The sequence below is a fragment of the Macrotis lagotis genome, chromosome 2 (assembly GCF_037893015.1).
Source record: "Macrotis lagotis isolate mMagLag1 chromosome 2, bilby.v1.9.chrom.fasta, whole genome shotgun sequence".
NCBI lineage: Eukaryota > Metazoa > Chordata > Mammalia > Peramelemorphia > Peramelidae > Macrotis > Macrotis lagotis.
In genome coordinates, this window is record NC_133659.1 from 170,345,094 (window position 1) to 170,372,084 (window position 26,991).

A 26,991-nucleotide genomic window follows, 5' to 3' on the forward strand; every position below is an offset into this window, starting at 1 on the left:
TATGTTCAACCTAAATATGTAATCAGTCAAAAGTCATTATATTTTGTCCCAGAATCTGAGAACTTGATGTTCACTAGTATCTTCTAGAAGCAAAGTTAGGGAGGAGGCCAAGGAACAAAATCCATCTTTCCAGCTCATATATTTCACCCATATGTCAGACTTACAAGGGTGTTGAATGTGTGTGTGTGTGTGTGTGTGTGTGTGTGCATATCTTTATATTCTAAACTTCATTGGGTTGCTTAAACTTGCCAGCTGAGCAAGAGGGACAGTGGAGACAATGTGAAATCTATCCATTGCCACCATAGAAAATAAGCCAACAAGCGTGACTTTGAGCTGGGAACATGAGCTGTGAGAGAGATGTTTGAATAACTTAAAATCCACAGTTCAGATTCCAATATATTTATTTTCCAGGTCCCACTCTCTTCTTTACAGAAGGGAAAGGGAACAGTTTTGACTTGAACCATAACAAATGTGGTGCTGGAGAAGGTGAGAGACTTGGAACATGGGCGCATTAGCCCCAGTTGTAGCTGAGGGAGCTATGTCCTTGTTGCTGAGTGAGGAGGCATATCACCTTTTCAGATCTGGGATCTTCATGATTTTTTTTAAAAAGCCATGATTTTAGAAGAAAGACATTTTTTGCCCCTTCCATGTATGGGGATCCAAAATAAAGCCATTCATTAATTCAACAAAACATTTATTGATCACCTTCTATATCCAGGAATACTGCTAGGCCCTAGGGATACAGAGAAAGAAATATATATGCAATTCCTGCCCTAAGAAAATTATCTACTGGAGGGAGAAACCTGAATACACAGATCAGTGAATACCAAATCTATTCAAAATAAATACAGAGTAATTCCCATCCTGGTGGTAGGTAGAAAGTGATCTTGTGTGGCCTGGTGGCAAGGGTGAGCAGCCTAGGCTGCCCCCAGGGCATTGATGCTTACAGCTGCTTAGGCCCCCACCTTGATGGAAAAGTGACCGGAGTTCTCTGAGACTATCAAGGAAGTATAAACTCTAGGAAATCCGGCAGACAGGAAAGGCTTCAAGCACAAGCTCACTAAGTCATTGATGGTGGAGCTTCCAATTTGCCCAGCCGCTTGTAATAACAGAGTGCAAAGTCCAGTTCCCTAATTCTTCTCTGTTGTGCCTTTGAGTCCCTTTCCCCTTTATTGAATCTTTAAAAGGAATATGAGCCTGAAAAATTAAATATATTGAGAATTCAAAAACCTCATCCTCACCAGATCACCTACTAATATACTGTTAGAGAGTTGGTCAATAACCTCTCTGGGTCTCAGTTTCTCAATCTGTAAGAATAAGGCTGGTGACTTTGCACAACCATCCCTCACTTAAATTCATTTCACTTATAAGTCATGACATCCCCTTCCTGATGTCATGATCCTCTTTGAGAAGTAAGGACAAACAACAACCCAAGGATAGTAGTAGCTGCCCCACTGGGCACTCAACAGACCAATTACATTTGATTAATGCAGCTCCTTCTTTCCTTTTTTTCTTCCTCCCTTCTTTACTGTCCCTCTTCTGATCCTCTTCCTCTTCTCCCTCTGTCCATATAGTAAATCATACACCTCACCTGTGCTCAGGAATTTAAATTTTGCTTTGTCCAAAGAAATATAAATTTTCATTGCAGAAATCAAACAAGCTATCTTGGGGTTTATGGGCTGGTCTGGATTTCTTTTTTATGGATCATACCTTAAACCCAAATCACTCTGATTCTTTTTGGTTGATCAATAATAGGTCCCAGCACAAGCCTCACTTGGTTCTGTGAGTGAGCGAGTATGAATAGCAATTGTTCCTGTTCTGGCCAGACCCTGATGGTCTTATTTTTTATTAATTTTAATTTATTAATTTTATTAATTTATTTTTTTTAAATAGCTGAAAGGAGGCCATTCTTTGCCTCATTTTTTACCCAGTCTTAATCACTGAGTGTGTGTTGCCTCAGACAAACTGAGACCTGGGAAAATCTTTAGCTTAAGAACCTAAGGAATCCCACTACATCCAGGACCATCTCCAGTGTCCTGATCCATGTCTGACCACTGGACCCAGAAGAGAGAGGGAAGCTGATGACTTCTCATAGCCTTGTTTCACTTAAATCCAATTCACTTGCAAGTCATGACATCTTCCTTATATTATGTTCCTATTCCAGAAAGACGGATAAACAACAATAACAACAAATGAGGTTGGATTAACTGACCTATAAAATCCCTTCTTAGGGCAACTGGATGGCTCAGTGGATAGGGTGTACATCCTGGAATCAGGAAGATTCATCTTCCTGAGTTCAAATCCAGCCTCAAACACTTACAAGCTGTATGACCTGGGATAAGTCCCTTAATCCTGTTTGGCTCCATTTCCTTATCTGTAAAATGAGCTGGAAAAGGAAACTGCAAATTACTCCAGTATCTTTGCCAAAAATATCACAAACAGGATCATGAAAAGAGGCAGACATGACTGAAACAACTGAATAACATCCTTTCCATCTCTGAATCAAGGATCCAGGGATTCCATAATCCATTAGTGATGAGTAGAAGTTTCCTTTTCTCTTTCATTTTTCCCTGCCATGCTGTAATAGAATAGACCTAAGCCTGATAGCTCTGTTGTCAATGAAGCCACAATCTTAAGTATGATCTATAGACAGGCAATATGATTTCATTAATATGGGGAGCTTCCTCCACTATCTAACCAAGAAAGGTACACACCATTGCCTTATTAGTTAAGATCCAGAGCTTATATACATATCACCAACAATCAGAAGTAGTCCTTGTCTACTTCTACTCACATTCCCCAAACTCTTCTTTTATGATTCTTAATCACATTCTTAATCACTCTGGGATAGCATCTTAATCATAGTCTCAAATTGTTCTTTCAATCTCTTTTTGTTTACACTAGGAATATATGCCAGATCTGTGATTTCTGGGTGAATAATTCCCAAGGGTAGGAACTCTCTACTAGATATATTACAATTTATCCGTGACATAGCAGATACCAAAAAGACTTTTTATGGAGAACTCACACAGGTCAAGTGCTCACAAAGCCATCAGATGAAGCAATGTTTAGCATGGGAGACACTGGCATGGGACTACCCAGCATGGCATGCCCTCATCAGAGGGTGCTGTGCTTTATGAGAAGGGCAGAAATGAAGCAGCTCAAAGGAAGCATGAAATTCTAAAGTTTAGAGTAGCCACACCAAGTGTTCACATGTACTATTTGTACCCTACCTATGGTAGAGCATTCTGAGTTTGTATTGATCTAGCAGCCACAATCGGATACACTGTAACCCATCTCTAACATAGTGATGTCATATTGGTCTTTAATTGCAAAGGACAAGAAACAACCAGCCAACCAACTACTAAATGATCTATTAAGTTATTTGAGGCTCAGAAATGTGTTGTCCTTAGGTTTACAAAAGCTAGAAAGTGTAAATTGTGAGATTTAAATTCAAACCTTCCTAATTTGGAGTCCATCATTCCAACCAGTACAGTATCAGGACTTTTTAAACTGTCTCTGACTATAGAACAGATAGCTTCACACAGAGAAGAGCATCACTGCCCCTGACCAAAGTGTGCATACCCCATGTTGTCCTGTTCTTATCACAGATAGGTGAGGGCCTTAGTGATATTGCAGATGACTGAATTATAGTGCATTCACATTCCTAGGAAAAGGACTTAAAGTCTCTGTGCAATATTTACAATGGATATTTCTGTAGTCAGAGGACAGCATTTGAAACAAATGCTAGTTAGTACTAGAATAATGGCAGAAATATTAGTGTGTGTTGAGGTAAGAGAAAGAGGGGGTCTTGAGCAATCCACATGCAGAAAAAATAGTCTCTGGATGATAAAGAATTAGCTATATGTTTTATTTTTATACAATTTTCTAATTGTATTCATGAGAATTAAATCTTCTTACCACTGCTCCATAGTCTTTTGTCACTCTCAGGGCTCTGATCTCACTATTGTAGGAGAGTACATCATTTAACTTCAACCCTGGAGTTATTGAAGCATCAGTGTGAAGGTGTAATGTGTGCTTTGCTTGTAAAAGGAATCAGTATAATGGGTACCAATGTCTGTCTCTAGTTGAGTTCTAATTAGGCAATCTTTCACCACCTCATGTGAGCCTAAGCTAAAATCATTATTGCACTCTCTCAAAACTCAGCATTTTAAAAAGACTAAATACAAACACAAAATATTAGAGTTAATATACTGATAGCTATGAATTGCTATGAAAAAACCACCAACAATAAACTTTTAGCAGCTCTCTGCTAAGATCATGAGCTAGCAGGATGACACTAAATTGGATTGCAAAAATTGTCATTTCCTTTTTCCAATTTTATAAATTCCAATAACCAAAGACAAATAAGATCATTTAATCAAATAGAAATAATTTCTTAAATACCCCCAAACTACTTAAGAAATATACACGCAATGCACCATTCACAAAAATATCAGTCATCTTGGGGGGGGAATGGGAAAAGGAGGACATGTATGTTATTTTAGTTAAAACAATATCCATAGAGAACATCCTTCAATAGATTTCAGAACTACTACAAAGCATGAGGAAATAATCACTTTAAAAAAATCCCACTTCGTTGATATTATTAAATAGAAGGGGAACAAAAGAAAAATAAAAGGCCATATTTCAGTCCCCAAAATATCAGACTGATGTGTCCTGGTTAGTTTAGAGTTAATTCGAGGATATCATATCACAGAAACCTCATTTTAAAGAGGACATGGGAAATAAAAGTAGGCTAAACTGAGTCATTTTATAAAGACCTTACAGATTGGAAGATGGTGATTTCACATAGTTGAAACCATCCCTGCCATAGAAATTAAATGAATATTGCTTTTTTTCTACAGCATCTCAATGGAGCCCATCAGCAAACGAGTTGGTCTGTAGTTTCAGAGGCTGATTAAGAAAATTTTTAAAAATGGCCTTTGTGGAATAGCAGGCAATCCCCAAGTGCATTTTCATCCCCATTTGGCTAATAAAGAATGGTCTCCTTTGCCCGTGCTTTTCAGAATTTATTTTATGGAAACAAATCACCTTGTCCTGTGCCAGGATCCATCTTACATCTGGAATCGAATCACAAATCTTCTGCCCAAAATGTTTGCCAATCCAAGAATCTGCCTGTCACCTTTAATGCTCAAGCAATTTAACTGAAATGCTTTCTTAGGAACAGATAGTTTTGAAAGGGAGAGAAAATGTTCTTTACTTTCAGTCTCTCATCCGTCCCTTTTCCCATCTCTTCCACTGCCTGCAGGAAGAGGGCCATGTAACTAACTCATTCTTAAGATCTTCCAGGTCATTAATTTCACAGTGGCTGCAATAGTATAATTTTTCCTCTTTCTATACCCAATAAGTCCTCAGTGATTAGTCCCTCAACCATTCTCCGTAAGAATTGATCAAGGGCAAATAGAAATATCACTGGATTATAATTTCTGTTGTCTACCATCTTGAAAAGTGCTCTTATTAATTTGTCTGATTTCAAGTCCATGTATCTTGTAATGAAGATATTGCTTTAGAAGACATCTCAGAGCCTAGGGTACCAGCCCTGGTTGCTGCTGAGTAATGACTCCCAAAGAGGATGAATAAAAAGAGACTGTTATGACTCTAGAGAAGGCCTTTCACCATCATGAACTGGTTTTCATAAGGGACTTGTTGGTGATGATCCAACTTAGCTCTTGGTTGTTGTAAAATACAGAAAGGTAAAGACTTTTCTCTCCTAAGATAGTGATATCAAGCTGCTTCAGAGCCAAGGTAGAATTCATTTCAGTTTACCATTTACCATTCATTTCGATTTATTCGTGTGTGTTTGTGTGTATGTATGTGTGTGTGTGTGTGTGTGTGTGTGTGTGTGTGTAATACTGGACCAGGACTATGGAAGACCTGAGCTCACATTGTACAGAATTGTCATATAGATCAAATGACCTGATTAACGTAAACTGCTTCTCATAACTTAAAGTGTTGTATATAAATATCAGCTTTTGTTATTGTTGTTCTTATTAGATACAAGAAAACACACCATAAGATAATTTAAGGGGAAGTAGGTAGGACCCAATAGTACAGAAGCGTTTTTAATACTAATGATCAGGATGTTTCCCTAAATCCTATATTGTACTGTTCCTCACCATTATATTCCAAAAACTTCCTTTTTTATTTTTCTGTCTTCTGGAAAAAATTCTGAACCAAAAATAAGATTTTTAGCTAAAAGGTTCAAAGGAGTTTCACCATTTCCTGCTGTGTAAAATCATGAGCATAATCACCATTCAGATGTGTTGTTGGGAAGGATAATGATTGAAAAGCATTTAGTAAATTCATTCGACACTTCCAGTTGCATATTTTGCCCCATCTGTGAATGCCAGGATTTCATCTCTGGAAATTTTTTTTTCCAGTCTAAGTGTGATTTTGAATTTCCAGCTGGAACTTTAAGCTTTGTCACCAGGACCAAAGGGTAAGTATCAATCTGCAAAGAAGTCTTTTAGAGGCCTCATATCCTGTGCTTTGTCTAACCAAATTGACCCTAACATGCTTTGGCACTAGAATAAGCAGTAGTCATTTCTACCATGGCACAGAACTAATTAATATCAACTCCATCCTTTTTCTGTAGAGAGAGAAGGTAGAAAGAATGTACTGCAGGGATCATCCAGAGTAGGGTATAAAGCAGGATGGGGTGCCTGGCCCACTGTCTTCCAGCTGTGATTTTGGCAGCATGTCATTCAGGCTGTTCTGTGGGACTGAGCCTGGCTGCCTGTGATTTACTAACTGTTTTACAAACATTTCCTCACTCTGTAAGGTTTGATATATTCTCCCAGCCTGCAAAGCTTACAAGAGTCACTCAGCTCCTGAGTCAAACCTGCCTTTGTTTACAGTTTTTCCGGAAATTTTCACAGAGGGGTTGGGGAATGGGGGAATATCTTTCTCCCCCTTCCAGTGTTTTATTTTTAAGTCAACACTTCCCTCAAGTTTATTTGTCCTCAACCAGATTCTTGTACAAGGTATCACTCCATATCCAAATGGGAATTGTTGCTTTTCTAAAAATAGACCCAAGGTCATGTGAACTAGTTGAGGGAAAGCTAAAGATACCAAGTTTTATTAGACCTTTACATCCAGTTCTCTTTTTTTCCATAATGTTCCATGTTCAAATTTATCTAAAAGGCTTTTCCCACATCCATATTTGTGACCAAGCCTTATGTGAAAAGCTGAAACATCAAGTGGAATCTTTTAAAAACAAAAATACTCATGTTAAAAATAACAGAATTTCTTATTGCTTGTCTTTGAAATCTCCCTTGGAATTAGGAAGTCTCAGCTTTAGTTTGGAGTTCATGTTAGGTATTTTCATCTGAAGGATTCATAAGAAAAAACATGGTATCCTTTTAGATTTCTTTGGATCCAGTGATAGCTTCATTTGCTTTGCCATCACATTAACCAAAGATAAACTAAAGCAAAGGAGTGTTATTAAACTTCTGAATTAATTGAGACCAAATTGAAAGTGTCACTGAATGAAGTCCCAATTAGAAATCAAAAGTTAAATTCAGAGCCAAACTTAGGGGATAGAAAGACCAGAGGAGGCACTTAAACATTCTTATAGATTAATGAGTTAATTGATTACCCATTCCCCAATGTGCCTTAGCCATTCTTTCCCTCCTCTTCATGCCACCTTCACCCCTTGTAGAGGCAGAGTTTCTTGACAAGTATTTGCTTTTACCTTGAAACAAATCTCTCAGGAAAAAGTAATGAATGTCTCCCCCAGAAAATCATCCTATCTTTTTTCCACCTGTCAAAGGAAGTAACCTTCTCAGAGTCTAGTTCCCATTTTTTCCTGTAGTTTCCCATTGTTGGAGTTAGAACAGACAGAATCCCTCACAAGTTAGATGTAGCCAGACTCCAATTTCCTGATAAAAAATGTTGTGTTTTTGGACAGAAAGGTTATTTCATTTCAATGAATCCAGCTGGATTTCCTCTTGGGCCTCCCACATTGTCAGCATCCCTAATGTTTGCTTGTTGACCAACAGAAGACCACTAGAATGAGGTTGTTTCCATTCCTACAGACATTTCCTTTTACCAGAAAGTGAACTGATCCTATGAGATGATGGAAGTGATCTAGTCGGGGTGGGGAGTTAAACTAGAGGTGGGGTGGGAGTTTAGAGACCTAGGGGAGCACAGTGATCCCACATGACATTCAGGAACCACTGCAGACTCCTAGGGCTCAAGATACTCTCCTTCACCATAATGTCATTGACCTTGACATGTTCAGAACAAATTGGTCTTTGTGATTACTACCACATGCTGGTAGTACCTTCTAACCCCAGCACTGGCCTAGACTAAAGGGCACAAAGGAAAGGCTGCTCATAAGAGAACAAACTGCTTTTATATTTGTTCTTAAGACCCTTCCCCAGCACACATTCTCCTACTCCAAAATGGGCTATTACCTCATCCTGAGACATCCTGGCTTTGCAGGAGGCAGAAAAGACATTGTTCTTCCATGCCCTCATGTGTTGAGCTATCTTTCTGTGAGACTGTGAGACTGTGAGCCAGAGTATAACAAGTTTAGTGGGCAATTGTGACCCTCAAGATAGCTTTTCTGGCCACTCCATTTAGAAGACACTTTATTGCCTTTCTTCTCTTGAGCCACACACAGAGTTAGTCATCAACTTTAAGTAGCATCACATCTATTAACTAAGGACAATGATTTGTATATGATACCAGCTAAAGGCTCAACAGGCCAGTGTTGAGGGAAGACAATTAGCAATTAGCAAATTCATGAATTATGGTTCTGTTTTCAATCTATTGTACAAGTTAATCATTTGTAAAGAACCTTAATTATAGATGTCAAAACTTGATAATTTCTTCTTAGTCTCTGATGTGAAATATAGAAAATGAAATTACTAGGGGAAATTCTCCTTTTTTCTGATAGCGGTTAAGGTGAACCTAATCTTTTGCAACAGAATTTCCATTTTTAAAGAATTTATTTATTTAATTCACTTCATATCTTTAACTTGAATTACAGATTTCTTGGTTTTCTCAGCGTTGCACACCTTGATTCACCCAACAAACCATAGACTAGACCAGAGTCCAAGCAGAAAATTTTGAAAATTCTGCCAGAGTACTCTTAGAAACATGGGTTGAAAGATTTCATTGTCAGTAGTTATCCTTGTTGTTCTGAACCAAATGGGTATAAGTGAAATGAAATTTAGAAAACTATGGTGGTAGTGATGGCACTGGTGATATGGGGTATTCCTCATAATGAATATAATGAAAGGCAAAGAAGCAAAGTGTTATTTACTATTACGTAAGACTGACCTAGATATGCAGATTTGATTTGGATTATATCAAGGTTTTAAAACAACTTTCTAAAAAAAAAAAAACCTATGCAGAAGCTTCCTCCACTGTTGTATACTAAGAAATCTATAACCTAGTCTTTGAAAGTTATCTGTGGCCCCTGAGATTATATTGTAGAATAGAAGGAAGATGACCCAATGTACGGAGCCATGGATTCAGAGCATGTGGTCTCCTGAAGAGCAATAGTAGAACCTTTGTTCAAAATACTACTTCCTACCTGCTGAAGTGAAGCAAATTACTTAACCTACTTGGGATTTAGCATTTTGTTGCTGAGTCTGACTGTTAGTGACCTCATTTGGAGTTTCTTGACAGAAATACTGGAATGGTTTACCATTTTCTTATCTGGTTCATTTTACAGATGAGGAAACTGAGGCAAACAAGGACTTGCTCAGGGTCACACAGCTAGTAAGTGTCTGAGCCTAGATTTGAACTTAGGAAGATAAGTCTTATTGACTCTCAGACTAGCACTCTATTCGTTGCACCACTTAATTTTTCCCAGCTACCTCCTGGATACATTTTATATAGAACCAAAGAATTTCAGCTTCAAAATGCATGAGTGCTAAGTAGGATGAGTACAAAAAAAAACCCAAACACTACAGATACCCTGTAATACTCAATCATTGTTTCTTTTGTAGGTTTGTAACTCATAAAACCTCCCAGTGTGCTTGTGGTAGCAAGAATACTCCTTGAATTTATATCTTCTGCCTGCCTGAAATGTAAATACAAAATTCACCATTAAGTAATTAAACCAGTGACCTCCTTCAGTGCTTAGAGGAAATAGCAGGAATGTTAGAGTACTGGTATTTAGGTTTAGACTTCTTTGAAAAGTTTATACCAAAGCTCATGCTCATAGAAATAGTTTTCCTTTAAAAAATTTTAGATACAAACCTTTTTCCTCCCAATGAAATTGGGATTTCAAAGTTCTCTACAATAATCTCAGTGTTTGCTGGCATCCATATGGTTAGAAAATAATTTGACCTATCATCTGAAAACATAGACATGCAGTGTCTCCATTTACTCCCCTGAAGTGCTTAGGGACCCACAAATGGGTCCTCAGAGTGGGGATGCCTCAGAGTGTTTTGGGGACAATGATCCAGAATATCTTTTGTAACTTTTGCCTTGTAGGCATAGAATTTAAACCTACACTGGAAAAGGAACAGATGTGGGAAGGAATAAAAGAAGCAAAAAAACAACAAATAAGAGCAAACTGTTGTTGAATTTTTTTTTCAGCCTTTCTGTTTTTTTTCCCTGAGATTTTTTTATTTTATTAGCATGAAATGAGTAAGGATGCTATGTAAAACATATTTAACCTGATGGTGTTTATTCTAACTCGAACTCTCACAGAAGTGTGTGGAACTCAGATGGGACATATATTATTATCAGTAGCATGGCGTCTGCTAAAGAGCAATGATAGAAGAAGATGGGGGGGAATTAGGGATAACCCTAGTTAGGGTAATAATTATTAAAAAGAGTTCTCTTTAAAAGTTGAAACCTGCCTAAGAAAGCAACATTAAGGTCCTAACATTAATGAGACAGTTACACTTCAGATCTCAGAGACAGTTTTAGGGTTTAATTTGATGAGGCTATCAGAACAGCCATAAAGCCTGCAGAAGAGATTTTCTGTGAAACTCAAAGTAGAAATGCCACACATACAGGGGGCCTCTTCTCTCTTTCAGGTTTGATATGTTAGTATCATTCAATATTTCAGAAAGGTTTCTGAAAAAAAATGATGTTTGTAAAAAGATGATTATGAAAATAACTTAGAACAAAATTACACCTAGTATGCCCAGATTGGAAAGTTTCACATACATTTTGATTACTTTCATACCTCCTTCCAAGTCACTGGATTAAAATACACAGATATTTGATTATTGTTTCAATAATTTATTCACAAACTATCTTTTGAAAAGGAATACTATTCATGTATTTTGTTTTCATATCACTATTTCCAAATGCATTTCTTCTCCTCACATCCAAAAAGTTATCATTTATTGCAAATCATAAAAAAGAAAGTGGGGGAAGAGGGAGAGGAGCAATTTACCAAAACCGGCCCTATATTAAAGAATTCTAATAATATATAAAGTGTTCCATACCACAGTCCCAGCCACTGCAAGGAAAGGAAGAAGATATCTATCTTTACCTCTTTTTCAGGTTTATACTTGGTCAGAATCATTATGCAGGGTTCAATTTTATTGTGTCTTTGTTTTTTCTATTCACGTTGTTGTTATGTGTTTTGTATGTGTTTTTCCTAGTTTTATTTATATCGGTAGTTTTCTTGGTTCTCTTGCTTTCACTCAAATGTATATGTTTTCTTATGTTTCTCTAAATTCTTCACATCCATCATTATTTAAGCATAATAATGTTAAATCATATTCATGGACCAAAACTTGTGTGATTATTTCCCAATCCATGGGCATCTACTTTGTTTACAATTCTTTATTATAAAAAAGTGATAGAGGCGGCTAGATGGCACAGTGGATAAAGCACCGGCCCTGGAATCAGGAGTACCTGGGTTCAAATCCGGTCTCAGACACTTAATAATTACCTAGCTGTGTGGCCTTGGGCAAGCCACTTAACCCCATTTGCCTTGCAAAAACCTAAAAAAAAAAAAAAGTGATGTTATAAATGTTGCTGTATATTTGGGGCCTATCTATCTTTGATCTCTTTGGGACTTATGCCAGATATTTGAATCTCTGGTTCATAAGAAATGTACACACAACCTGGATATAATAATATTCGTGTCACAAAAAAAATAGAAGAGAATCAGATCAGATATCTTTCATATCTTTGCCTTGATGGAGAGTTTGTGACCAACCAAGGGATAAAGGCAATCATGAACTATAAAATAAGTCATTTCATTTATATGAAATTAAAATGTTTTTGCATGAACAAAAATCAACACAATTAGTAAATGAACTAGAAAAATGGAAGGGGAATGAACTTTTTATAAGACTTCTCTAACGTGGTCAAAATAACTCTTTCATACATACATTTTTATTAGAATAATGAATTAGTATCAGTAATATGCTAGAGCCCATTCCTGCCAGTTCCCTAGAACCAGTTGTTAAATTTTCAGTGTGAGAATTTACACTTCAGAAATCAGCAAGTACTACAAATCAGGGCTTGATTTATTGTTTTATTGATTGTCTAGGCTTGAGAAAGTAAAGGAGAAAATGTTAATGACGCAAATGAAACTTTAAAATGTATCTTGTATACATTTTTTTCCTAAGAGAGCTGGTTGTTAAACATTTACCAAACCATCCCTGGGCAAAACCAGACTAAAAATCAATTTAGATTATGCCAAGGTTTCTCTCACCCCTTTAAAGTTGAATCCTAAAATGTTCTCATAAGTAATTGAAAACATTGTAGAAGGTTCTGCCAGGGGGACTGTGACACCAGTTTTGCCTTATTTATCTCCGCAGATCAATTTTAGCATTATTAACAAATAGACAAAGAGCACAAGCAGGGAGGAGAATGATAGCTGGTGTTCATATGGTTATGCATTTCTGACAAAAATTCTTTGTTCTGTGGGTACTAGACTATATACAATTTCAACTTTACTGATGAGAGAATTGAGGTCTAGAGTGTACTGTCTTGGCTACAGTTACTATGAAACCCACAGTAACTTTTTTCAGAAATATTTTTATTTATTTTTCCAACAACATGCAATGATAGTTTCCATCAATCATTTTTTTGACAAGGTTTTGAGTTTTACATTTTTCTCTCTCCTTCCCTTCTCCCCACCACCTGATAGAAAACAATCTAATATAGGCTTTCCATGTGTAACTGTGCTAAATATAGATCCATATTAATCATGTCCACAATAACTTTTTAAAAAATTTTTGCAAGACAATGGGATTAAGTGACTTACCCACAGTCACACAGCTAGGTAATTATTAAGTGTCTGTGACTGGATTTGAACTCATGCACAGGAACTTTTTAAAATATTTCTGAATTATCTGAATATCTTTCATGATTTTCTTTGCTTATTTCATTTTACATTCTCAGTTCAGCTTGAATATCACTGACCAACCTTGTTTTGGATATCTGCTGAAAGGATACAGGGAATTGTGAAGACCCAGGTTATCTTATAGCTATCTAGTTGCTTCCCCTTTTCATAAATCTATTAGGTATTTGCTCATACCAGAAAGTGGCAGTTAGGTGACACATTGGATAGAATGCTGAGTCTGGAATTAGAAAGACTCAGCTTCCTGAGTTCAAATCCAGCCTCAAATTATTAGCTGTGTGACCCTGAACAAATCACCTTACTCTATTTGCTTCAATTTCCTTATCTGCAAAATGAACTGGAGAAGGAAATGGCAAACCTCTATAATATCCTTGCCAAGAAAACTCCAAATGGGGTCAAGGATAGTCAGGCACGACTGAACAACAACATATCAGAAAACCAGTTTAGAAAGACTCATGGCATTTTCCCAAAGACATGTTCTTTCCCAGCTCTATATTCTCTGCTTGCCCCAGCCCCCCCAGGAGGGTGGTTAGCCATCTTTTCCTATTTCGAACACAGGCTCTCCTAAAACAGAGGCCCTCATCTTCTTAACAGCACACTCACATCACTCAGTAAACTTGCGGTGGAAGTATAGGATAGAAGTGCTGTCAAGTGGTTTTGTTGCTAAGGGGAAGTAGTGCTAAAAAAAGCTTGCATGTCTTGTACAGCTCAGATCCTTTGGGTATTTAATGTACAATTTCTACAAAGGACACTCAGAATTAGACCTCTGGTTCAAAATTGCTTAAACATTGCAACATATGGTCTCATGTTCCATTCACTAAGAAACAACTGACTGTTACTGGCCTGCAAAATCCAGGTAAACATCTACAATAGGGAAGAGTAAAGCTTGAGTGATTCAGTAAAAACTGTCACCTTTTCCTATGAAGGCTTAGGGTTGAGGATAGGAAGTGAGGTGATCCAGTGATTAGAGTTTGGAACCAAAAAAGACCAGAGTTCAAATCCTGCTCTATATACATCTATGTGACCTGGGCAAAGTCACTTAACCTCTCTGTCTGCCCCATTTTCCCCGTATGTAAAATGGGTATAATGATAGTGAATGGTGACATTGTGAATGGTGACATGGTGAAATGTGACATTAAATGTGACAGTGAATTTTCAAAAATTTTGTTCTGAGAGAGGCTGGAGAGGCTTTATAGCATGGTAGACTAGAAATTTGGAAAGCATGGGTTTAAATTCTGCCTCAGATATTTATTGAATCAGATGAAGTTGATTTATTGATTGGTTTTGCTAAACTGCTTTTCTCTTCCCCCTTTTTCATTCTTCCTAAAAGGAAATGGGTAAAATTATATTCAGGAATGATAATTATATCAAAAAAAGATTATCTTTATAAATTAAAATTTTAAAAAATAATAAAAAAGGAATTGCAGGCATCTCCTTGGTCTCTACTCTGGATGAGACTCCTATAAGCCTTTGCTCATTACGCTCTCAGTTGCAGTCATCATTTTAATCAAGCACAATTATCTGCATAATTAATTTCTTTGACTACTCTTCTATGTCCTCCTTTTGCAGAGGCCAGAATGTCAAAGATCAAGTAGATTGGGGGATGTAAGAAAATTCTCATTGTGATGGGGAAAGGGGGGGCTGGGGCAGGATGAAATATTTGGAATTTCAGTGCATTGCCCTCTATTTATCTGAAATGTCAAGGGCAGTGTAAAATGTATTTTTAAAATGTGTTTCTGTATGGTTTGTGCCCATTCTTGGCGGGGCTCTGGCTCCACAGAGGCCATTGTTCTGGAAGGGCGTTTGAGGGGGTTTCTTTGTCCAAAGTGACAAAAAGAAGACTTGGAGGACTGGGGCGCCTTTGTTCCTGTGCGGTGCTGTAAAATTTAGTTTGAAATGAGGACCTCGGGGAAGGCCCTTCAATAGGGAGCTTTCATTTCCTGCCAGCATTTTAATCACTCTGGGGTTTAAAGTGGATGGCCAGCATAATGGGCCTATGTTTAATAGAACAGCTCGTATCTTGAAGGCCCTGTTAACTGAATTCAGGGATCTGTCATCCGCCCAACATTCGTCTTTTCTATTTCCTGTCCATTTATGAAGATCACCCGCCTTTCCAGGCGGCTTCCCCAGATGGCTTTGTGGGAGCACTACCACTTCTTAAACAGGCTAAGCAGAAATGGGGACACGGCAGTCCTAGGTCCAGCCTGCAGCCCAGACACCCAAGGCCTGGAGATTGTCTTCATTAGTAACAAAAGTGGTCACACTAGGGTTGGGGTTCTATCAGTTGGGGAAGGATGGAATCAGGTTTCACAGAAGTAAAAAGTGGTAGGAGGAGAAAACTGATCTCCTTGCCTGAGATTTCGCACCTTGTCAAGATTACTTGCTCCTCCTGACTTACCATGTCCTTAGCAGTATAATGGAGATTCAGCTTTTAAAGCCAATGGGAATGTCATTGCCATCCTACAGAGCAGTAGATGAAGATCCAAAGAGAGGGAAGTGACCCAATTTGCTACTACTGAATAAGAAAGAAATCTGTGATTTCCATTACAGAGATGTTGTAATTCTTTGGGTTTGCCTCAGACACCATTAAAAAAGTAAGCTTTTACAGTTCACTGAATTCTGCCCAGGAGCCTAAAGGAGATCAGATCTGATAAGGCAGGTCCAGCACTAAGATGGGGACCTGGGAGCCCACAAGCACGGACAGCTGCCCTGAACTAATAGCAAGATCATCTCAGTAGAACCCTTAAAACCCCTGATCCTTTCCTTGGGGCCTCCCACTGGTATATTACATGACCTAGTAGTAAGCACTAATATGTGTGGATGGATATATATGTATGTATTTAAAGAGAGTCATAGTGAGTTTACATGCAGGACCAGCTAGTAAACATGTTCAGAAATCACTTTTTTAAAAAAGAAAACTACCCTTCCAGTAGGGCAATAAGCATATGAATAAATAGAAAAACTCATGGTCCCATAGTTCACTGGTCCATTCATTGTCCCATCTCCTAGCTGGGAGTGCCAAGGATGATGTGACTAACCCATTCTTTCCAGACATTTCCAACTTTGTAGGTAGATGAAGGTTATCTGAGCAAAGAGAAATGTGAGCCTCATTCACCCTCAAACTGTGGTCAAGGCATTTTTTTCCCCTAGAGGGGAACAAAGAAACTGAGATTATTCCCTCCCTCCAACCTCTCTTCAACTGAGCCTGACCTCCCACCCCCAAAGGTGAGGGAGCTAAGCCAGAGTACTAGCTGCCCACTGCCTTCCCTGAGCCAACCTCCCATGCCAGGACAGAGGGAGAAAAGAGGAGTTACTGTGGGAGGCAAAGCAGGAAGAGCTTGTGGGGGGTGAGGTTGGGTGGAGGGGGGCTATATTCTAAAGTGTTTTTCACTCATTCAAGCAAAATGGTAAGATACTAGAGCTCTACAAAAAAAAAAGTGCTGAATGCCATTCTCTCTCACTCCCCCAACTTTGAGCCCTGAATTGTCAATGTACTTGATAACACAGTCGACTGTATTCCCTTCATAAGTTCATGAAACAGTCCCAAACCATATTTTCCAGTTTCCTTTCCACTCATCTTTTATGGTTGAAAAATGAATTGGAGGAGTATTTGGACTTGTCAGTTTTTCCTGCCCATATATCTCAGTGGGGTTGGAAACAGAAGCCTAAAAACCAGGAGGAAGTTGTCTAATATCTCTTGGGTTTTTGTGCCTCCATCTTCCTCTGCATATCTTGCCACAGTTTGTTCCTCTACCCAATGGGAGATCTTTTGAGTTAGATTTCTCCTTGGGTGAGCAACTGTTCCAAGACTGATTTAAAATGAGTGTTACTACTTGTGAAAGTGAAAGGTACTGGCTGAACAGAAGTCCATCCTGAGCAGTCGAGGTGCCTGCAAAAAGAGGCAGAATCCCCTGGGCTCGATCTTGCAGATGTGCATCTGTCTAAGTAGAAAATCAACAACATTAAAGTCAGGACCTTTTTCCTTCACCCAAACAGCTTCTCCATGTGAAAATTCCATTAGCATGTCAACCAGGGAATCATTATTGTGCCTCTGCCAGTCCACTCGAGGACATGGAACTCTGTGACCCATGTGTCTGCTCTGTAGCTTAGCTCTGGATCAGACTGAGTATACAGTCAGGGCTGGGGAGATTTTTCAGGGCAGGACTTGGGAAGAAATGAATATCATCCACATCTTTCTGTAGCCCTTTTCATTCACTTCTGAAACTTGCTGTGTGGGTGTATCCACAATGTGGGAAAACTCTTTTCATTGAAAAATCTGAATATTTTGTAAGACTGTGGAGAATTGCAATTAATCTTTTCTGTAAGGCTGTGACAAGGGACAAAGAAACTATTCTTAGAAGAGACTAGCTTACCATTGTTTTCTATCATTTGTAGAACTCTACAGAAATATTCCAAACTTGACGGATTCATATCCTCATCTTCTGCTCCTTCATGAACAAAATCCTATCACCTGTACAAAAGAAATTGCTTCCCTTTTATGAATACTTGTGGAAAGGAATGGGTCTTTTCAAAGAAAAGTGTCTTTCCAAAACTCACATCTAGGTTAAGATTAAACAAAACATCTGAAAACCTAAACTCTGTGCCTCAGTTTCCTCCCTGAAAAATGAGAAACATTAGCTAATGAAAGAGGGAAGAATATTTTTTTTCCCTCTCAGTGGGTCTAGTCAGAGTTGTTTCATTTTCCTTGGAAACACCAATTTCCAGTTTCCAATTTATAGCCTCTTCTTGAATCCTCTCCAGAAATAATGTGACAATGAGTCTGTTCTAGATTCTCTCAAAGGTTCTCCTGATCAAATTCACATAGACTTCATGTATCAACCAAGACCTAGTCCACCTCTCACACATCTATAAAGTTTTCCCTGACTCTTTCAGCCGTTCTCTGTCCAATTACATTTAATAGGGACTGCTACATAATTTAGTACTTAATTCTTGTCTCCTGGGGCAGATGTTTAATGTTAATTCTTTATCACCAATCCCCTGTTCCTTTAAAATTATGCCCCATTTTCTTCTACTTGTGAATATGGAAAAGACCTTAAAAGTCTTTCTTTTTTTATGTAACATTTATTAAGTGAATTCTATGTGCAAGGCTTATCTAGTTTATTCTATTCACTATTCATATGAGTAAATGCAGGTCCAAGTTCTTTAGCAGAAGGTATTATAAACTCATAGACTTGGGATTAAAAAGGACCTTACCAATCAGTAGATCTACCCTTCTCATTTTACAGGTGAAAAAAAGATGGTCCTTGGCCCATAAAAACTAAGTGATTTGACCAAGATAGCAAAGGAAGCAAGTAGCTGATCCAGGACCTAAATCCAGGTGCCTTGATCCCAAATTGACTTTTTCAAAATCACACAGGAGATATAGTAGAAGAGCCAGGACTGAAAGCTAGGCATCCCAACTTCCCATTCAATACCTTTTCTACAGCACTCATGTCTGTTAGCCAATCAATAAACACTTATTAAGGATATTAAATGTGTTAGGTACCATACTAAACTTTAAATTTTTAAATGAGCACTGAGGGGAAAGGTACAACTTAAGATGAGCTTTTAAGGAAGAAAAGGCATTCATAGAAGATGTAACCAAGGAGAGGATCTTCCAGTAATAGGCAACAGACAGCCTGTATAAAGAGCTCTTTATAGGATGTAAGTAGCAAGGTCAGTGTGACTGCAATAATGAGTAATCAAGAAGAGTGAAGTTCTAAAAATATAGACTGGAGACAAATAGTGAAGCCCAGAAAAAGTTTGTATTTCCTCCTGTAGGCCCCAAGGAGTTAACCTGAGCAAAAAGTGACATTATTACTGTGCTTTAGTAATACTTACAGTTAAGGGCAACCAGATAATTTAGTGGATATAGTGCCAGTCTGGAGGACCTGAGTTCAAATCTAGTCTCAGACACTAGCTAAGTGACCCTGGGCAAGTCACTTAACTTTGCCTCGGGTTCCTCATCTATAAAATGAGCTGGAGAAAGAAATGGTAAACCATTCTAGTATCTTTGCCAAGAAAACCCAAATGAGGTCAGAAAGAGTTGGACATGACTGAAAAAACAACACATCAACAAAAGTAATGTTCCAGGCCAGAAGTGATAAGGATCTGAATTAGTGGCTATGTAAGAAAAAATAAGGCAAATGTTCCAAAAAAGCATAGTAATTGACTGAGTGTGAGAGGTAGAAAAACTCTAAGCAACACTTTTTGGTCATTATGCTTATTTCATAAGTAAGAAAACTGAGCTTTGATGGAAATGTTATGACCTGTGGATTCGTCAGATGGATTTTTGGTAGGGTCAGGTTATTTATTTTCCTTGATTCTTCAACATTGGTTCAGTTTCACTGTGAATTTCTGTGTTTTATTGGGTCAGAAAAGGGGAATTGAGATGAGACACTGGTCCTTCTACTTGAGCTCTCAGTCACTCTCCAAAAAGGGCACCTAGGTGGCGCAGTGTATAAAACATTGGGTTTGAAATCAGGAGTTCAAATCCTGCCTCAGACATCTGACACTTATTAGCTGTTTGACCTTGGGCTAGTCACTTTACCCTGATTGCTTCACATCCAGGGCCATCTCCAGATCTTCTGATCCCTATCTGGCCACTGGAACCAGATGACTCTGGAAGAGAAAGTGAGACTAGTGACTTATCACAGCACCCCCTCACTCATATCCAATTCATATGCTTGTCATGGCATCAATTCCCCTGATGTCATAGTCTTCTTCAATAAAGAAGGACAAATATCATCATCATCATCATCAACTCTCCAGAGAGGTGATGGTGGAGTGGCTGCAGTCAACAGGGTGGACAGAAGTAATGGTGGTGTAAAGCAAGATCAGGGAGAAAGGAGGAGAGGCATGATACAAATATGCTACTTCAAGTATGAAAGTAAAGGAGGGGGTTGGCTAGGTGGTGCAGTGGGTAAAACACCAGCCCTGTACTCAGGAGTACCTGGGTTCAAATCCGGTCTCAGACACTTAATGATTACCTAGCTGTGTGGCCTTGGACAAGCTACTTAACCCCATTTGCCTTGTAAAAACCTAAAAAAAAAAAAAAAAAGAAAGTAAAGAAAGAAAGTAAAGGAGGAATTTGGAACAGTAATTTCACCATTTTTCTTACAGTAGATAAAGAGACAGTGACTTCAGGCAGTTTCTTGGCTTGGTAGAGAGGTTAAAGAACCCAGCCTGGTCCCACAAGACCTCTTGAACTGCCCTTTTCAGAGCCTAATCATACTGATACCATGAGGGATATTTTGGTGTGATAATGAATTTGAGTAACAGATGTAGAGGGAAAGGGAAAATCAGAAGATCTGTTTTTGAATCCCAACTCTACCACTTATTATCTGTGTGACCTAGAGAACAAACTTTTCCTCTCGAGGCCTCTGCTCTTCTGTGAAGTGAGGAGGGTGGAACAGGTGGTTTCAGAGGTTCCTTCTTGCTCTCAGTCCATGATCCTGAGTTAATCAGGAAAACAAGCCAATAGCCTTTCTGGAAAAAGGTGGGTGAAAACTGGAAATCAGCTATTAAGAGGACCAAGATGGTGGATCAGATTGTGTGTGTGTGTGTGTGTGTGTGTGTGTGTGTGTGTGTTAGCAATTTCAAGTTGTTTTGTTCTAGAAATGTGCTGCATGTGTTTATACTAACAGGCATAAAAAGAGAGACAGAGCCAGCAGTATTTTGATGGCACCAGCTTACATCAATAAAACCTAAATAACTCATCAGGATCTCTTCTGCTAGCTTGAGTAGATAAGCAGGAGCCATAACTAACCAGGATTCACTTTGTATGTCTCCTGCCTTGGTACTTCTTAATCTATTCCAAGTCCTGATTTAATTTTCCCTTTATTTCAACTGCAGAAGGCTAGTTTCCCTGAACAGCATGGAAGGGTGTGTATGTGTGTGTGTGTGTGTGTGTGTGTGTGTGTGTGTGTGTGTGTGTGTGTGTGCTTAACCCTCCAGGAAGCCAAACCAACCTTTTTTTGAAGCTCCAAGAAGTAAGGAAAACATTGGCCAGTAACTGGTATTATCATGATGACAAAAGAAAATTGAGAAATGTGAGAAAACAACATAACATGCATACTCTGAGTTTTCAAACCTGAGAGCACATTCAGCATATAATAATTTGGCATAGGGGAGAAAGCACAATAGAACTGGACATTTCTTCACCTGGAACAAAGATAATCAGATGTTAGGTCAGGGGTGAGGGGCTGGATGGCAATGCTCAAGATAGAGTCCAGGGATGTGATTCTAGCACAGAAAATAATCCAACCTGGAGACTGTAGCCTGAGTGTATTTGCAAAGGTAAACCAATTGTGCTTCCCCAAGACATTTGCGCCTTTTGACAAAGTATCATTTTCCTGTGATAATTCTGACTCTGAGTTCAAATATTGCTACAGAGGATGAAACTGAGGCTCAGCAAGGTTAAAGAAGTTTTCAAGGGTTTGTTGTTGCTATTCAGGTGTTGTGTCTGATTCTTCATGACCCCATGGACCAATTTTTTTGGCTGAGATTCTGGAGCAGTTTACCATTTCTTCTTTAATGGATTAAGGCGGAAGTTAAGCAACTTGCTTAGGGTCACATAGTACATGTCAGAGGCTGGATTTGAACTCTGGTCTTCCTGACTCTAAATCTAATCCATTAAACCACACTGACTTTCAAATATCTTTCAACTTGATTAAGCTCCTTTAGATGTCAATAATAGCACTTCTTTGTGGCTTTTTGAAAGGATGATTCTCTTCAAATATTAAATCAATCTTGCTTTTAGAGTTTATTTGACCTTTTATATTTAACATGTGTGTGTATATATTTGTAAGCATGTGTGTATATATATAGGAATGTGCTCATACATATGAATTGCTTGTGTGTATGCATGTGGATATATACATACATGTATATAAATATATGTGCGCACATGTGTGTATGTATATGGGTCACTTGCCCCAATATTAGATCTGTGATTCTAAAGCACATTGCTGAATATTTTATTAACCATCTGCATACTCTATACTAAACTTCCCTGACATACCAAGTTCTCCTCTCTCCAGAGAAGCAACATCAGCTTGGATTAGACAGCAGAGCGTGAATTTTCCCTTCATATTTCCTGTGAACAAACTATCCCAGCAGGCAGACATTCTGTCCTAGTGCATCATGGGGAAATCCAGGATGTGAACAGAGTGAGATGAATTCAAGTGGATCTAAGATTTTATTACCAAGAAAAAAAAATCCTCCATTTTAGTATTGACAGCACTGCTGGGTCAAATTTTGCTAAACCCAGAGGTATAAGAAATCAGAGGTGAAATTTACCTATCAGATCAATGTTTTAAACCCAAAGGTTTAAAAAGAAGAGTTTTTAATTAAACCATCCCTCTAAACCATTCAGTGAATGGCGGAACCCACACCCAGTAGGAATTCAATTACTCTTTGTTGATCTTAGTTGGCTTAAATGATCATCTTGAAATTTATTCATTGAAAGGATCATGTCCTGAAGTGGTAACAAATTCAATTACCTTTTTTTTCCAACAGAGAACATTGGACCATTTCTTATGTATTTTTCTCTTATTGATATTTTAGGTTCTTGCTATTACTTTTTAAATAATTAAAGAAGAGTTCTGCAATCACCATATGTTTTTTAGAATTACATGAACACTTCCTTTTCCAAAAATAGTTTTGTCTTTTTTTTTTTCTTTCTGTTGGTTGCAAAGCATTTTGTCTTGAACCTTTGCTGACTCTGCTTCCAGGGTAATATATACCTGTTTCTCTTGTACTTTCACATCATTTTCAAGATGGATCTGATTTTATAGAGGCTGGTATCACAAGGCAAAACCTTATTTGAAAGGACAAAATTTGCATCAAATAGACTTAGCAAAATATATTTTCTCAGGTAAAAATGTGCTCTTAAGATTTCCATGTAGATACTGAAGGAAAAAAGACAGGAAACATTTTTTTAATGCAGTTTATCACATTTTCTCCAAAAGTAACTAGAATATGAAACTCACCCTAAAAACTAAATAAAATGTAAACTATCTTCATTTTGATAAAAGTGAAAAGATTATAGCAACGGATCAACCAACTTTATCAGAGTCATAATTCATTATTTTTCTAAAATTGAGTCCCTCTTTTCCTTTTAAAACCATCTTTAAGTTATAATCTCAGCCATGGGAATGTTGGGTAAAAAGGATCATATTTTTTTTTTAACTCAGGTTGTATATATTTCCAGATTGCTTCCTAGCAATGATTATCCTCTTCCAGTCACTTTTAAATTTTAGTGGTTCTTATTTTGGCTATAGGTTGTCCTAATTTTTTGTCCTTACTTTGCATTATATCTTGTCTTTTCCTTTCAATTCTATACTTTGTATTTGTTATTTTTATCATACAATATTGTATTACATTGATATATCATAATTTATTCGTTCATTTCCCGTTCACCAGACAGGATCTGGTTTTCAGTTTTTCACTATTATCTTTAAGGGAGCTAGGAATAGTTTTCCTCTTCTCCCCCCCCCCCCATTTACTAGCCTCCTAGAGTTAGTCTCAGAGTGAAACTTCAAAGTCAAAGGGATTGATACATTTTATAATTAACTTATTGTATAGGAAGCTGGCACTAATTTTTGATCTCAAAAACAATATAATAGAGTGTCTATTTCTCTATATTCTGCATCATAGAACTTTATCTTGTTGAGCTGTTTTTGCCAATCTTTGGCTCTTTAAAGTCATTTTTAATTTGTATTGCTCTGATTATTATGGTGTTTGAACAATTTTTCAAGTGCTTTTTAAAGCTTTTGTTTCTTTTAAAATTGACCTTTGATTTTTTTTCATTTCTCTTGTAATGTATCAGTTGCATTTTTAATATATCAACTTTTTATCAGATATATTGAGTACAAACATGTTTTTTAAATCTTTATATTTTGTTTTTGAACATAATACTCTTTGTTCTACAGATTTTATTTTATCATAATTTTTTCCATTTTAATGTATAAAAATTTTTATTTCCTCTGCAGTCACAGAAATTGATTTTTAATTATTAAATAATTTTAAAAACTATTGAGAACATTGATCCTTTTGGCATTTTTTGAGGTATAAATTCATTTTTTGCTTGCTGCTTTCTAATTTTCTTTTGATTAAAAAAATTGTTCAGAATTAATTCTGTATCACAGTGCTTACTTGCAGTTTATTTTCTTTCATTGTTTTTCCTTCAAATTATTATAGCTATTCTTTTAAGGAAGACAAAACTTAGGGCATTAAATTACCTGGGTGACCTTAGAGAAGTTATTTATTTTCTTTAGGCCTCAGTTTCCACATCTGTGAAATGAGAAGAATGAGTTTTGAGGCAATACCTTCCCATTTACAATCCTATAATCTAGGACTTCATAGGAGAGAAGAAAAAAAATCTGTAACTGGGCTGGTCATTTTCATGGTTAAGAAGGTAGACCACAAAACTAGTTGTTTGGGATCCTGAGTTACTAATTAACTTTTTTCTACTTACCTGACATTGTGATCTTTAATTCTGAACCTCTGTCCTTAAGGGATTATTACAAAGAATTGTCCATTTACCTGCTTCAAGGCCATAGTTTGAAACTGGTCAGGTAGAGTAAAAAGAGCACTGATCTTGGATCAAGTCCCTGTTACCCTGAACTGGATGAGGCTCAGATGTGAGCCTTAGTCTTCCCATATGGGAAATGGGGATAATTCATGATCTATATATCATGCAGATTTTTTGTTTTTGTTTTGAGATTCAATTAAGGTAAATTTCAAGTAACCTTTTTTTCAGAAGTTCAGTGTGCTTCACCAAAAATAACATGCTTTTGTTATTAAAGCCTTGTCTGCCTGACACCAGATCCTCCCTAAAAAAATGACTTGCTATGTAGTCTAGGCATATGGGAACCCTAGTTCCACCAGTGTCGCATCATGCTTTTTCTACCAGTGCCCCCACCTCCACCTTCATTTTTAGAAATGCTTTTCAAAGTACCAAGAGTTTGTAACTGCATAGGTTTCACCCCCATGGTGGGGATGACTAGGCAGCACCCTTATAATAAATAAACAAATAAATAAAATAAAATAACCCCCAAGAGAAGAAATTTCCTTTTCCCCTGTGGTGGATATTTGAAGCAACTAAAGGCATGGGTAGATAGATGAAGGGCAGATTCCCAGGACCCAGACCCCATTTTGGCATGCAGCATTTTTGTCTCAAAGTTATATTTTACAGACCTGATAGCAGGATGGAGATTTCCTACTTGGTGATTTTGCTTCTGAATTATTTTTCTGTGTCACATTCTTGCTCTAGACTCCAAAATTCCCTTCTTCTCCATTCCCCTACCACACACACACACACACACACACACACACACACACACACACACACCCCATAGTAGCATACACGTCCATATCAAAGTGGCATTCAAGTCTTCTGGAGCAGTAGGCTGGCAGCCAGGTTTGTCTCCTCCAAAGAGGCATGCGTGCTTTCGAATTAGCACTTCTATTATTTGCTACTGGTAATTTGGTCAGGCTCATTACTGTCTGGATTGCTGGGGTTATCTGATCCCAGAGAAGTCTCTCTCCTTTTAAAATATCCTGATCCCATTGCTCCCCAGCCTCATTGGGTGGTGTCATAATCTTGATCCTGGACAGAAGGGAGAGCCAAGATGGATAAGGGAAGAAATGTAATATATGGGCCCTGGGGAGGAGGATGTATTTGTGCCCCCCCTCAATTAATTTAGCTTACACAAAATTTGTTTTCTCCTTTCCTCTGATGATTATACTAACTTCTCCTTCCTGCCATTTTGAGCTCCTACTACCAGGTGATCAGAAACCCTAAAAATAAGAAAGATAATATTTCTTACCTTAACCGAGTGACCAAGAACCCTCCTGAGCTTTTATTTCTCTTTGCCTGTCAAAATGAACTGCTTCCCCAGATTGACTGTCCATTTGAGGTCTCTACAGGAAGATCCTGACACCAGTATGTACTTTTGGTTTGAGTTAAATTCCTCTGGAAACATTATGCTCATTGGCCTACATGTCTGTTGCCAAGGCTCCCATATAAAGAAACTAATAGGCAGGTGGGATTATGTCCACTCCTTTTACCCTCTGTCTTTTCTCTTCTGCTGCCAGAAGACTGCCCATCTGTGTGAAGGAAAGCCAAGAAGGCAGATACTCTGGGAGTCAGAGATGGATCTGTCTGTACTATGCACAAGATAACTGAAAGGTTTAGTTGATTCTTTTCATATAAACCAAGTATCCAGATGATAAATCAAATTTTTCCACTTTATTCTGATATTTTACATTATGGACCACTAATCACTACTGATTGATTTGCCACATACGTTTTCTGGGCCTTAGGGGATGAACTAGGATTTATTTCCCCAAGTGGGCTTATTGGAAGAGGGTGCTATTAAATGATTTTCCTGGCATGTTATTCATGGCAAGATATACCTAATGGCTTCAAATTATTACATTTAGACCAACTTATTTGGCATATTTTCAACCCCAACAGTGTCACTTAGGCCAAAGAACTCACATCTTTGTGTGCAGGGCTGGTTTAGCATTTCTCCTGTCTGGGAATCTGTCCTTGGCTTCTTCTCATCCTTGCCCTTCTCCTTACCACACACTATTCATCTGAGTTCTAAGCAAGTTTCCTTACCTTTCTTGGCCTCTGTTTGCTCATTTGTTAAAAGGAAAAAAAA

At 37.9% G+C, this 26,991-nt stretch overlaps 1 protein-coding gene across 9 annotated transcripts in view; it reads left to right on the forward strand.

Annotated features, from left to right (window-relative positions):
* The window catches only part of BCAS3 (BCAS3 microtubule associated cell migration factor), an 851,656-nt gene that overhangs the window by 616,522 nt on the left and 208,143 nt on the right, over positions 1-26,991 (forward strand). The window contains exon 24 of one of the 9 annotated variants that reach the window (XM_074223552.1): positions 1-24,054. This exon is cut by the window's left edge and continues 22,686 nt beyond it. The exons of the other annotated variants lie outside the window; for them this stretch is intronic. The gene's annotated coding sequence lies outside the window, so the exon portion shown is untranslated. Of the gene's footprint in view, positions 24,055-26,991 lie in introns of those variants that run through there. 9 annotated transcript variants of the gene reach the window in all.